A 10000-nucleotide genomic window follows, 5' to 3' on the forward strand; every position below is an offset into this window, starting at 1 on the left:
CTCAATTCTACATCTTTTCTAAATATAATAAAACAACAAACAACCTTAAAGTACATTATTATTGATTAGATATGATTTCTTTTTTTTTTTATTTTTTTTTTATTTATTTATGATACTCACAGAGAGAGAGAGAGAGAGAGAGGCAGAGACATAGGCAGAGGGAGAAGCAGGCTCCATGCACCGGGAGCCCGACGTGGGATTCGATCCCGGGTCTCCAGGATCGCGCCCTGGGCCAAAGGCAGGCGCCAAACCGCTGCGCCACCCAGGGATCCCATAAGCTACAGTTCCTTTACAAAGGGATGTTAGCAATATAGCATCCGGAGGTAGAGGAAACCTCTCCCTCGTAGAACCCACAGGGACACGTAGACACAGACGAGACGCCAACAAAGTATATAGCCTTGGTCTCACTCCTATCTATCTGTGGAGAGGTCACGAAAGACCCGATGTTCCGATCTCCCCGCTGGCTGGGTGACAACAACTCCAGTGGCCAGCGAGCGTGACCGGGTCCGGACCCCGTCCATCCTTTGGTTTCCATTTCGAAAGAGAAGAGGCCGGTTACCTGCAAAGATACCCAAAGCCGCAGCAACAACCCAACCCGAAGAAGACCAGAGCGTCTGTCTCCCCGAGCGAGCCGAGCACTGGTTCCTCACTCACCAACAGTCGGGACATGACTGATGGAACCAGAGGGATTCCTAGGTTAGGTTCCGGTCCCTGGGCTGGCCTCATTGCCAGCTTTCTCTAATCGTGGAGAGCATAGCATTGAGGCATGAGCAAAGCACCCCATTCACCCGGTTCGGGCCATCTGAGCCTCAGGTTCCCCTTCCACGTGTCCCAGGTCAGCAAGCACTTGCAAGTAAGTATAGGCCCCCTAAGCAGTCCAGTGGTAGCCTGCCGGAGTTTCCTGTGGCTGGCGGGGGGGTGGGGGTGTCCTGTGCTCAACCTTCGCTGCTGGGTTCTCTAGGGTCTGGTTCGGTTCACCCCGCTTTTCTGCGTGCGTGTGCACGTGCGTGTGCATGCTCCATAAGGAGCTGGGGCGTCCTCGGGAGGAGGGACGCCGTAGAGAGTGGACAGTTTATTCTCTGATCTTGGTACGGGCAAGGCTGTAGGGCTTGAACTCTATGGGAACCAGGAAGGTTTTCTTCCGTTTTCTCATCGTCAGTTTTGGCAGGTTGCCTTTTAGCGATCGATCAATCCGATCGAAACAAAACAAAACAAAACAAAACAACTTCTTTTCCCTTTTTGTAAAGATTCTGTTTATTTTCTCCTGAGACACAGTGAGTGGGAGAGTCGGACCGACACACAGGCAGAGGGAGAAGCAGGCTCCATGCTGGGAGCCCGACGTGGGACTCTGATGCCGGGCCTCCAGGATCAGGCCCCGGGCTGAAGGCCGCGCTCAACCGCCGAGCCACCCGGGCTGCCCACCTTTTTCTTTTCTTTTCTTTTCTTTTCTTTTCTTTTCTTTTCTTTTCTTTTCTTTTCATTGTTTTATTTTCAAAAGATTTTAGGTGTATGCGATGTTTACACCCAGGTTAGGGCTCGTCCTCACAACCGAGAAATATAGAGTCCCACACTCCACCCACAGTGCCAGCCAGCAGCCACGCAGCCCTTCATCGATTTCATTTGTTCATTTATTTGCTTGCTTGCTTGCTTCCTTCCTGGCTTGCTTATGTATACATTCATTCAGCCGGTCGGTCGGTCAGTCGATCAGTCCAGTCAGTCAGTCCTTTTAATTAATCATTCATTCTTTCCTGTTTTAGAGATGTTCTTTATTTATCCATGAGAGACACACAGAGACAGGTATTGACAGATGCAGAGAGAAGCAGGCTCCCCGCGGGGAGCCCCAAGTGGGAGTCGGGGCCCCAGGACCCCAGGATGATGACTGACCTCAAGGCAGATGCTGAACACGGAGCTACCCAGGCATCCCCGTTGCTTGACTTTTTAGGGGAGGCAGACAGGCAACGTGCACTCAGTGGCACGGAAATAGAGCCCAACTAGTGCTGAGTTTTCTGGGAGCCGTTTGGGCCTGGGTCAGTGTGAAAGCCAATGGAGCAGGGCCCAGAAACGTTCAAGGCTGAGAATTTCCTTCCTCCATAATCATCATTTCACAGATGCTTAATTGAAAGTGGTATCTATGGTATGGCAAACGTCTTTCTCTGTTTGGGTTCTAGCAAGACCCAGAGAGTCGAAGCCCCTAAGCTCACGGACTGAAAGTTGCAAGTTGGATGCAGAGATAGTCAGGCAGGCAGGCAGAGCCGGAAAGGCAGGCGCCACACCGGTGGGTCCAGGTGTGAGGAGTGTGGGATCCCAGGGCAGCTGGGACGGACACAGCCTGGTCCGGATCCACCCAGGTCAGTAGCGTTTCCTGACACAGGACAGGCACCAAAGAGGGGCCTTGGGGTGGCTTTCCTCCTCCGCCTCCTTGGGATGGGGACATCTGCCCCACTCGGGGCATGCCCCCCACCCGCCTGTGCGGTGTGTGGAGAGAGACCCTTTGTCTCGCCGTCACCGCTACAGCAACCGAGGACAGTCCTCAAACAGGAGCACGGTCACATGAGCATCGGTCCCATCTGAACCTATTCCCTCGTTGGGGATCCTAGGGTGCTAGGGTGTGTCTAGGGATACACCTGGAGGACGAGGTCCTGTGTGTGGGAACCCGACGAACGCACAAGAGGGTGGGTGGCGGTGGGAAGGAAGAGGTGCGGACGAGGTGTGCTCGGGTGGCATACCCGAGTTTGAGCGTCTGCCTTCGACTGGGCTCCGGGCGGGCGTCATCACGGCTTTTTGGGGATCCAGCACCGCACCGGGCCCCCCCCCCCCCGCGTGGAGCCTGCTTCTCCCTCTGCCTGCGTCCCGGCCTCTCTCTGTGTGTCTCCCGTGAATAAATACAGTTTATTTATTCATTTATTTTTTAAATATTTAATTTATTTATTCGAGAGAGAGAGAGAGAGAGAGAGAGAGAGATCGGGTGCCCGATCAATACAGTGTAAGAAATTAAACTTAAGAGTAAAAAAATGGAGGGCAGCCCCGGTGGCGCAGCGGTTTGGCGCCACCTGCAGCCTGGGGTGTGATCCTGGAGACCCGGGATCCAGTCCCACATCGGGCTCCCTGCATGGAGCCTGCTTCTCCCTCTGTGTCTCTGCCTCTCTCTCTCTCTCTCTCTCTCTCTCTCTCTCTCTCTCTCAATAAAAAAATCCTTTAAAATAATAAACAAACAAACAATGAATGAATGAATGAATGCATGCACGAACGAACAAATAAATAAATAAAATTTAAAGAGTTTCAAAAAAGAGAGTAAAAAAATGGAATGGAAAGATAACTTGGCGAGGAGGATGTGTGAACGTATGTAATGCCGCTGAGCGACTCTAGGCTTAGAAAGGGTTACAAGGTTCCATCGTAGGTGACCTGTCTTTTGGACCACAACCGAAACACAAAACAAGACCTCCTGTCCCTGGCTCAGAGTAAGGGAGTTCCTGGGTCAGGCTGGAGGGGGTTCCTGTGGTCCGCAGAGTGCAGAACCCCGGTTCAGCCATCTGGACTCTTTTCTTCCTGTCCGCGGAGACAGGCGTGGTCGCAGACGGCACACTCCTGTAAAGGCAAGGCCAGAAGGAAGAACTTCAGCATTTCTTTTGCTCTTCTTTTCTGTTCTTCCGGTTGTTGTGGTTCCGGTGTCGTTGAGCCTCAGCATTTCCAAGCACCTCGTAGGGGCAACCTGGGAGGCTCGCTGGGGTTAAGCAGCTGACTCTCGGTTTCGTCCGCCAGGAGGTGGCACTCTTGACTCGCCCAGTGAGGCCGCGGCGACCTCTGGAAGGAAGGTATCAGGCTCACGGTTTCCGAGGGGCTCGGGTGGCTCCCGAGAAGTGGATCTGAGTGTCTCCAGGCTGTCTGATCCTATCTGAGTCTTAGGATGCGATTCCAGGGGCCCCTGGCCCGCTCGGTCAATAGAGATCACTTTGACAAATGGACCCCGGGGGCCGGGGCCGGGGCCGGGGCCGGGTGGGGGGCGGGGGGGAGAAAGGGAGGGGAGGGAGGAGGGGAGGGCGGCGTGGGGACCGGGGGAGGTCGAAAGAAAGAAAAACAGACGCCATTCTACTCAAGGAAGGCCTTGGTGATACAGCGGATCCTTCCAACGGTGTCTGGTTGCAATGAGCACGGATTCCCACCGACCTTCTGAAGAGGATTTAACAATCGCCAAAAAAAAGGAAGATGACTCACTGAGAGTTTCTGAACTCTGTTCAGGGTTTCGTGGACCTCATTCAGTTCCACGTTGTTCCTTTCTGTTCGGTTTCCACGCAGCTTTTTCATTAGTTCCGGCAACTCCTACTGTATGTAGTTGGACAATCTCAGGGTGACCAGACACCGGGATTCGTCCAGAGTCCTTTCCGCGAATCTTCTGAAAAGTGGACCGCATTGTTGCAAGACCTTCCTAACAACACCTGCACGTGACAGGGAGGTCACCCACGGATGGACGTGCCTAAAGACCCAATGAGAATTCATTATAATGCAGTCGAGAGGAAAATCCGACCAGTTTCTGTCACACACACATACACACACAACACACATGCACGTACGCAGAGCATTTAAACAGTTCGAATGTGGAGTGACGGCACTCTACCAGGACACGTTACAAGTTTAGGAATTTCATTTCCTGTTCGGAACACCGGCAGCATTCACCCACACAATGTAATCTAAGAGGGCTTATGGTTCTTTGTCTGACAGTGCTTCTCATGTGCCTTCCCATAGCAGGTAAACGACCTATAGTAGTCAAGAGACTCTATTTAGGGTTTGGCATTCTGGGATCCGCTGAGAATCCACGAACGGGTGAAGGGACCAGTAGACAGACAGACAGACAGGCAGCCAACCAGCCAACCAAAAACATCTCAGAAGTTTTCAAGGCACATGCCTACAAAGGATCACGGATCATAACAAAACGGAAATCTTCAGTGTCTCTTTCGCCGAGGTGGCCCCTAGGAGATTCTACAGGTGCTTTTAGAGTTGTCCCCAAAATGAAGCTCCTTTACCGTGGAGAAGTTTTCACTCTTACGTAGTAGGGGAAGACCGGATACAAACGAACCCAAAAAATAAAATAAATAAGTAAATACCAAAAAAAGTGAAACAAGAACAACCAAAAAAAAAAAAAAAAGGGAATCTAAAAACCTTGCTGTTCTGGGCAGGTAAAGGGAGAGACACACACACACACACACACACACACCCCAAAAAACAAACAAAAAACCCCCAACCAAACCACACCAAACCAAGCCAACCAACCAAACAAAAAAGCACCTTGTCTTTGTCTTTTCTTCTCTGTTCACACTCTTATCGAGAGTAGACTACCAATGCAAGAGAATCTCGCCATTTTAGCAGAGAGAAGAGCCAAATCTCAGTTGTACACCAGTGTAGTAGTAAAACCCACTTCTCCCAATCTCAGTCCGTCCTGACCACGCCTGCAATCCCTTTTCAAAGAGTCTGCTTCTGGGACGCCTTGGGTGGCTCAGCGGTGGAAGGTCTGCCTTTGGCTCAGGGCCTGATCCCAAGGGTCCTGGGATCCAGACCCACATCGGGCTCCCCACGTGGAGCCTACTTCTTCCCCTGCCTGTGTCTCTGCCTCTCTCTCTCTCTCTCTGTGTGTGTGTCTCTCTGTCTGTCTCTCTCTTTCTCTGTCTCTGCCTCACTGTGTCTCTGTGTCTGTCTCTCTGTCTCTGTCTCTCTTTATCTCTCTGCCCCTTTTCTCTGTCTCTTTGTCTCTCTCTCCCCTTCTCTCTGTCTCTCTCTCTTTCTCTGTCTCTGCCTCTCTCTGTGTCTGTCTCTCTGTGTCTCTCTGCCTCTCTTTTCTCTGTCTCTCTCTCTTTGTCTCTCTCTCCCCTTCTCTCTGTCTCTGTCTCTGCCTCTGTTTATCTCTCTGCCTCTCTTTTCTCTGTGTCTCTCTCCCCTTCTGTCTCTCTTTATCTCTCTGTCTCTCTCTTTGTCTCTCTCTCTCTCCCTGTCTCTCTCCTTCTCTGTGTCTCTCTCTTTCTCTATCTCTGTCTCTCTTTGTCTCTGTCTTGCTTTCTCTGTCTCTCTCTATCTCTCTGTGTCTCTGTCTCTGTGCCTCTGTCTCTCTTTGTCTCTCTCTTTCTCTGTCTTTCTCTCTGTCTCTCTCTGTCTCTGTTACTCTCTCTCCTTCTCTCTGTCTCTCTCTCTGTCTCTGTCTCTCTCCCATGAATACATAAATAAAATCCAAAAAAATAAAAAACAGAAAACAAAAAACAAATCTCAAAAATCTCCTTCATAAATCCCTTCTATAATTTCTTTTTCCATTCCGTCAGTCTTAAGTGTTCTTTCTCTAAATAGCCAGGCTTTGGGACGCCCCTGTGCCTCAGCGTTTGAGCGTCTGGCTTCAGCTCAGGGCGTGATCCCAGACTCCTGGGACCGAGTCCCATATCAGGGTCCTCGCATAGAGCCTGCTTCCCTTGTCTCTGCCTGTCCCTGTGTCTCTCGTGAATAAGTAAATAAAATCTTAAAAAAAAAAAAAAAAAGCCAGAGTCATTTCAGGACAGATTCATTTTCTTTTTTATTTTATTTTATTTTATTTTATTTTATTTTATTTTATTTATTTATGATAGTCACAGAGAGAGAGAGAGAGAGAGAGGCAGAGACACAGGCAGAGGGAGAAGCAGGCTCCATGCACCGGGAGCCTGATGTGGGATTCGATCCCAGGTCTCCAGGATCGTGCCCTGGGCCAAAGGCAGGCGCCAAACCACTGCGCCACCCAGGGATCCCCGATTCATTTTCTTTAACCACCACCACCACCACCCGTATTTTCATGCCTTGTATCTATTCTACATGTCTCCTACTATCTCACACACAGAGGTTGTTTTCCTTATCGTTAACCAGTAGTCTCGATTCCATGTGGCAGATTTTTTAAAATTGTACTTATTTTACACTTTTTGAGAGAGGAGAGAGAGAGAGAGAGAGAGAGAGAGAGAGAGAGAGAGAGAGAGAGAGAACTTTGTGAAGGGGGAAGAGAGGGAGGGAGGGAGACAGAGACAGAGACATAGGCAGAAGCAGGCTCCCCACAAGGAGCCAGATGTGGAAAGGGGTCCGGACTCGGATACCTCCCCCCCCGCCGCCCCAGAATTGGGCCCTGACCCAAAGGCCGATGCTCAACCCCTCAACCGCTGAGCCACCCAGGCGGCAGACTGTTAACTCCTAGAAACCTCAGTCTCTGGTGAAAAGTCAGTAGGAACCACGGGCACATTGTCTATCGTACCAGAAATCCTTAGATTGTCAAATGTATGAATACATGTGATAGTTTTTAGAAACACGTGTGTGTGTGTGTGTGTGTGTGTGTGTGTGTTTGTGTATGTATTGTTGGGCTGGCTGAGAGACAGGGGCACCCAAAATGGCGGACATCTCAAACTGGGTCAAAATGGCTGATCTTCCCGTCAAAGCATCCCTGACCACCACATCATCTCCAGTGAGTCGAAGCCTAGATGGGAAACCGAAACTTTCCATCCAGGAACCGCCCCCGCCCCCTCCCCATCGTCTGATACTATCCCCCCCCTACTCCCAGCCAATCACCTAAGGACACGGTGTTCCCTTGTCTAATTTGGCTAGGGACCCACCCGGATCCAGAGTCGGAACCAAGAAGGCTTCAAAACCCCCACAGTCCCCAACCCCGCGCGACTTCCCTGACTCTGGCCACCTCTCCGAGTCATGGAACCTCGCCCAGGAGCGCTCCCCATTAAAGCACTCTCCTACCTACTGCCTGGCTCTGCTGGTTTTTTATTTCTCCGCTGTTCATTTTGTAAAAACCTAACATGTAGGACACAATTTTTTTTTTAAGATTTAAGAGAGAGAGGGGGGGGGGGCAAAGACACAGAGGGAGAAGCAGGCTCCAGTGCAGGGAGCCTGACGTGGGACTCGATCCCGGGACTCCAGGATCACGCCCTGGGCTGAAGGCGGCACTAAAACGCTGAGCCACACGGGCTGGGCTGCCCTGTATGATACAATTGTGAAGGAAGCACGAAACAGGGGATCCCTGGGTGGCTCAGCGGTCCTGCAGGGTGCCCGCTTCTCCCTCTGCCCGTGTGTGTGTGTGTGTGTGTGTGTGTGTGTGTGTGTGATGAATTGTGAATTAAAATTAAAAAAAAAAAAGAGGAAGGAAAAGAGAAACGAACAAACCAACCTGAAACACGTTTACTGACACACCCAGGTATCTGCAGGTTTCCTGAATCAGACAAAAGAGAAACACAAAAACTGAGGTGGGGGGAGGGGGGGGGGAGGAAGAAAAGGGCAAGGGGTGGGGGAGGAAAACACAACACCACAAAACAAAAAAACCACCTTGGGTGTCTTACTGACTCACACTTTAGTATTTTACCTTTCTGTTGGAAAGACAGACGCCAGGTATCCGATGAACTGAACCCAATTTATCAATTAAGCTAGTTACACCTTCAAAGTTCCAGGTCACCAAAGATTTGGGAAGCTATTGTAAAAGTTTAACCTATAGACTTTTTTTTTTTTTTTTTTTTTATTTATTTATTTATTTATTTATTTATTTATTTATTTATGATAGTCGGGGGGGGAGAGAGAGAGAGAGAGAGAGAGAGAGAGAAAGAGAGGCAGAGACATAGGCAGAGAGAGAAGCAGGCTCCATGCACCGGGAGCCCGACGTGGGACTCGATCCCGGGTCTCCAGGATCGCGCCCTGGGCCAAGGGCAGGCGCCAAACCGCTGCGCCACGCAGGGATTCCCCCCTTTTTTCATTTTTTTCTTTTTCTTTTTTTTTAACCTGCTTGCTCGTCACAAGGAAAAGTACACGAGACGGACAAAATCGATCATTTGAAGTAGTTTCCGTGGACAAATCCTCAGAGGCACAACTCCACTAATCCGTTGAGTTCACAGCAAAGTTGAGTACGCCCGTCCCTCGGGGCCCGGACCCTCCGGCATGGGCATGGCATCCGGGTGGGTCCCGGTGGAGCAAGGGGATAAGTAGTTCTCCTTTTCTTTTCTGTGCCTGTGGGTCTAACAAGACACCACACGTGTCTTGTTTCTTTGTAATGAGGTGGCGGAAGGGTCTATCTCGATCACCACCATTCCAGGCCCACAAACTGTGACGGGAGCACAGCACATCCCACCGCCCACCCCAACGGCGGCGGGGGCGGGGGCGCGTGGGGACAAAACCGGTTATCCGTATGAAGTGTGACGGTGATAGGTAGCTCCCAGGACACGTCTTTTTACAGGAAACCCACAGGGACCGCGGATACGCAGAGATGACTGAGGCTGATGTGAATCCGAAGGCCTACCCCCTGGCAGATGCCCACCTCCCCAAGAAACTCCTGGACGCGTGTTCAGCAGTCCCGTAACTACAAGCAGCTTCGGAAAGGAGCCCACGAAGCCACCAAAACCCTCTGTGGAGAGGCATCTCTGAGTTCATCCTGATGGCTGGCTGCAGACGCCGAGCCCCTGGAGATCATCCCGCACCGTCCGCCGCCCGCCTGCCTGCCTGCCGCGTGAAGAGAAGAACGTGCCCTACGTGTTCGTGCGCTCCAAGCAGGCCCTCGGGCGGGCCTGCGGGGTGTCCGGGCCTGTCCTCGCCTGTCCCGTCACCATCCAAGGAGGCTCGCAGCCAAAGCCGCAGATCCAGTCCATTCAGCAGTCCATCGAAAGGCTCTTCGTGGAAACCGCTGGCCTCTGTCCCACCCCTCACGGAGCCCAGCCCTCCCCCCTGGGGTTGTGTCTACCGTCTGCGTTCGCATGTAGTTTCTCCAGCTGCCTTCTCTCGTTCTTTTTTTTTTTTTTTTAATTTTTATTTATTTATGATAGTCACAGAGAGAGAGAGAGGCAGAGACACAGGCAGAGGGAGAAGCAGGCTCCCCGCAGGGAACCCGATGCGGGCACACGAGCCCAGGGTACCCCTTCCACCTCCCCAACCCCCGCCCCGCATCCAGCCCCGAGAGGAAGGCAGCCGCCCAACCACTGAGCCACCCAGGCGTCCGTCCCTCTTTTCCTTTCTCTTATCCGTC

At 51.5% G+C, this 10000-nt stretch overlaps 1 long non-coding RNA gene and 1 pseudogene across 1 annotated transcript; one reads left to right on the top strand and one right to left on the bottom strand.

Moving 5' to 3' along the window:
• Window positions 1-4295: 4295 nt before the first annotated feature.
• On the bottom strand, window positions 4296-8508 carry LOC144310154 (uncharacterized). The gene is made up of 3 exons (XR_013375851.1): window positions 8165-8508; window positions 4901-5036; window positions 4296-4471 (listed from the first exon to the last, which is right to left on the bottom strand). It is a non-coding gene; the product is annotated as an uncharacterized LOC144310154 (long non-coding RNA).
• Window positions 8509-8932: 424 nt separating this feature from the next.
• LOC144310153 (NHP2-like protein 1 pseudogene) overlaps window positions 8933-10000 on the top strand; it is a 1165-nt pseudogene continuing 97 nt past the window's right edge.

Source organism: Canis aureus, unplaced genomic scaffold, assembly GCF_053574225.1.
Source record: "Canis aureus isolate CA01 unplaced genomic scaffold, VMU_Caureus_v.1.0 ptg000472l_RagTag, whole genome shotgun sequence".
NCBI lineage: Eukaryota > Metazoa > Chordata > Mammalia > Carnivora > Canidae > Canis > Canis aureus.